The sequence below is a fragment of the Condylostylus longicornis genome, unplaced genomic scaffold (assembly GCF_029603195.1).
Source record: "Condylostylus longicornis isolate FDR11 unplaced genomic scaffold, ASM2960319v2 ptg000064l, whole genome shotgun sequence".
In the NCBI taxonomy this organism is placed as follows: Eukaryota; Metazoa; Arthropoda; class Insecta; order Diptera; family Dolichopodidae; genus Condylostylus; species Condylostylus longicornis.
The window spans coordinates 1,832,137-1,837,112 of NW_026578032.1; positions in this window are offsets into that span (position 1 = coordinate 1,832,137).

Here is a 4,976-nt window from a genome sequence, read left to right on the forward strand (position 1 = left end):
TTAATTTTGTTGTACGTATTATGTTATTTAAATAATGAATATAAATATTTAATTTATGAATATTAAAAGTTTCGATGTTACGGTGTACATAATGTAATACATTTATATGTGAATGAGTGTGCATATATAATCTACAATATAATATAAATTACAATGTAAATGAATGTGCGAAAAATCAAATCTTCTATAGTTAAAGAATTTTGTTGTTAAGGTTTGTAAAATTGATATTTTGCATTAAAATACTCGTACAATAAAAATATGAGTAGTGAAAATTCATAACCCTTATTAAATTTTTGAATGTTAAGGAAATGGTTCTTCATATATTATTATGTTGATTTATATTGCGTATACATTATGTAAATTGGCATAAAATAACATGATACCTCTATTGTTTTGAATATTACATTCAATATATATGTAAAAATTAAGATTATGTATTTGGAATTTCAGGTTTTATTAATTTTATTCCAGTGTTATAATATGAATTCATTCTCAAATAAATCGAAATATATGATAGTTTTAACGTAAATGAATTTTAAATGAATTTAAATATTTTTTAGCGATTTAATTTAATATGAAGTATGCACATATTTTCGATTTTATTGCGGATAAAAGATTACACGCGAACCATAGAAAGATGGTAAACTGTAGACATTTTTAAGAACGTGTGGGTATTCAAAAATATAATTCTTAAAATGATATTGAATTTTGAAAATATCTTAAACGGAACCTAACAAAAAAAAAGGATAACTCATTAAGTAAAAATACAAAATATGTAAAGAGAAATATTTTTTTTTTATTAGTTGCAAGGGTTTTTTGTTATCTTTTAAGATTTAAAATGGCTAATTTTGTTGGTAATTTCTTTTTTTTTTTCATAGCTTATACCCAATATTTTTTACACGTGATATTTTTGTGGAAAAGAGAACAAATTTTTAAAAGATGTTTGTTTGTATGTTTTCGAATGGAATTTTTATCCTTTATATAATTCATTTTTATATATAAAATATCCTTTTATATATCCTTAAGCGAAAAAGATAAACGAAGATAAAAAAAATCTAAAAGACATTAATGAAAATAAAATGCAAATAAAAAACAGGATAATGAAAAGATTTTCCATTAAGGTTTTGATTTTTTTTTTTTAAATAAAAATAAATTTATGGACAATATACATATTTGTATAAATCATCCTCTTAATATTCATGATTTTACTTTATTAGTTTTAGATAGTTTATTTAGTTTCTATATTAATTTTTTATAAAAATTTATATTGGTAGAATTCCTTAATTTTGAATGAGAAGCGGTATGAAGTATTTAAAATTTTCTAATTTTAATGTTATTTATTTTATTTTTAATTTTCATTTAATTTTACATTCTTTGTATTATTTAGTAAATAGTATATTAAAATCACGAACTATTTCAATTATAAATTAAAATTATTTTTATACTAAAAATCGTTTTCTTCGCAAATCATCATAATTATTGCGTGTAAAGCGGCAACTGTTATATAAACCATATAAGCAATTGTTATCGCACGCGCGCTCGACGACGACCTGACCGTCATGGGGTAGTGCAACCAAAAAAATAATCATGAAAAAGCAAGCCGTTGTCAAATTTTTAAAAAAAAAGTAAGTAAAACCAAAATCACCTTTATTTGTCAAATTTTCCGAGTTATAAGAAAATATAAAAATTGGACCAAATATCTCGAAAAGAAAGTAAAAAAATAAGAAAAGCATTCGATTCTATACCATATAGTGTTTGATAATAATATTATTAGGTATTTATTAACTGATTACAAAATTTATTGTTAACCTTCATTTTCAACATTAATTTAAGAGAAAACGAATACTGGTATTGAAAATGAAATTAAAATTGAAGTAAATATTTTTATAAAAGCTTATAACAATTTGAAAAAAATTTGTAAATAAGAAAATTTATCAATACAATTTGCACGATGGAACGAAACAATTTTGGAAAGAAACCGAATAATGCTTGAATGTATTAATTAAAAGTTTTCCAAAAGGACATTGAAATTTCCAGGATACTAAATAATGAATTCAATCACAATTTTACATAACATATTGTAAGCACCCATGCAACATATATCAACTTCAACTTTTCAATTCACTTTTTACGTTTTCTAACTAAAATTTTGTTCATTAATTTTAAATCAACTTAACAAAATAAGTGATTCTTTTATTTTTATTTTTGGATAATCTTCATTTTATAATTATATATGGGTACTTTGTAATTATATGTAATATAACTGTATAATATGAGTACATTATGTATATATGTATTTCAATAAAAAATCTTGAATATACTAAACGATAAAATAATGTTAAATGTATTTTGTATGTTAATACAAAATGCTTGTTTACTTTTGTATGGAATACTCGTACTATATTGAAAAATATAGGGTATGTAGATAAATTATTATGTGAATGTCATGTTAATGAAATGAAAGTGCTAGTATATATATATATTGTTGAGTAAATGTTAAAAAAATATTATGTATATATTATGTGTTTGGATTTTTTTTTATACTTTCTTTATTTTTACACTAAATTACTAATTTTTGTTTAACATTTAAAGGCTCTTTATACTCATTCATTTAAATAGAGTTTAGAGGTGACGGTACAGCAATACTATACATATAATATAAAAGGACTATAATATTATTATAGTGAAAGGTATATGAAGGGATAAATTTAAATATATGTATATATATATTTAAATCATTGGTAGAATTCTATTAAATTTATTTTTTTTTTTATTCTTTTTTAATTCAATATTCAGTGTTAGTTTAGTTTTTTTGTGATGAACACGCAAATAAAATAACGGTAGACTTAATTTTTAAAAAGTAAAAATTTTAATTTAATTTTTTTTTTATTATATTCATATATTAAGAATTTTATTTATTAAATATTTTATGGTATATAAGAAAAATAATTTGTTTTTCAATAATAAGAAATTAAAATTTGTTTTTCAAAATATTTTATAAAAATTTAAAAAAAATATATTAAAATGTTTGAAAATGTAAGTTATAAATTTTTATAAATTTCATGTAATTTATTGAAATCTAACGCTAGCCGTGATAGTCTAACTCATTTGTTTAATGTGTTCTTGTTCGGAATACAAATAGGAAATATGAAATTTTAAAGCACATTATGTGCATTCAGTTCTCAGTATTCTTGCAGTGCAATTTATGCATTCATTACATTTTAAAGAAATATATATGTACAAATTATTATGTACATAATTTGTATTTAATGTTATTACACGTATAATATACATATGTAAATTTTAAGGGAATTTTCTACATTTATTTTCTTGTGCTCTATTAAACAGCTGACCTAATATTTTTTATTTTTTTTTTATTATAAAATTTATCCTTATTGTTGTTATTCTCTTTTTACTATGTCTGATATTATTCAATATATATACATATAAAATATTATAGGATATGTAGATGTGTCCTTGAAATATTTTTATTTATATATATATATGAGTATGTATATATATAGATATTGTGTATGATAGATTTGCAAAATTTTATGTTTTTTTTTTTTTACTGATTTTATTTTTCTATATTATGAAAAATATTTATTTATTATTTTCTTTCTGTTTCAAATTTTTTTTTTAAAGTTAATATTTTTTCTTGTTATTTTGTAATAAAGGTAGATAAGGATAAAGATACTAAGTTATACAGAAAAGTTTTGTGTTTTCAGGGATAATATTTTTTTAAAATATACTATAGGCATAGGTTACGAGTGTTATTTATTATAATATAATGTGTGTTATATACGTACTTAATTGCAAATTTTTTTGAGTGTCGAAATTTAATTTAAAAATCATATCTGAAATTTTGTTATTATATTATGTTCATATTATAATTATATTAAAGTAAATTTCAGTTATACAAAATTGAAAATAAATTTTAGCGAAAACAGGCTGTATTGTATTTCTTTTGCATCAAAAGCCAATACACTAATAACTTATGAATTTAATAAAGAATGCTAAAATTTTTAAAAAGTTGAAAAATAAAAGCAAAAGTAGAAGTAATACAGTGATTAGTTTAATAGGGCTCAGGTAATAATTTCGAACTATTTAATAATATGAGTAAAAAATTATCAATAATAATTTCATTTAATTGATGAAAAAAATAGACGACGTATTTTAATATTCATTTCACATTTTCCATTTCTAGAATAGTAAATTCTACAAAATTTTTAATTTATATACAAGAATCTGAATAAAATTTGTAAGAAAATGTAATTTTGATAAGAAACTGATGATAAGCTTCTATTGAATTACAAGAAAAAAATGAGTAAAATAGTAATAACAATATATATACATAAGTATAAATGTAATAAGATAAAATTTATTTTTTGTCTAGATCTTATGCGCAGCTATGCTATTTAACATTACAAATGAAATTTGTATTATATAATTAAAATTTTTTTAGATACTGGTAGAATATACAGGATGTTATTCAATTCTTATCAAGTATTTTTTATTTAAACGGTAAAAATAATTATTTAAATATTATTAAACGCTTACAAGAATTGACCGTATTTATCATAAAGCACTTAATAATTTTGAAATAATAAATAATTTTTAATGATAATTATATTTTATAATATAATTCTTTTTACTGTTGGCGTTACCACAAAACTTGTTAAATGCGTTAAATGATTGTCAATTGGGCAAAATTTTGTCATTGATATAGCCATTATCAATATGTCGTTCAATATGTCTAAAGCAAATGCAGCAGAATTAACATATAAAATTCAATAAATTTTCAAACATTTTAATTAATATTTATTCCGTATTAAAATGATCAACATATAATTAATTTTTAATTGATTTTTTTTTTATTTCGAATTTATTTTTTTTTCAATTAATATTATAGAAAATGATGGTTGATTTTAATAAAATATTTTTATTATATCGATTAAAAAAATGTTATAATAAAA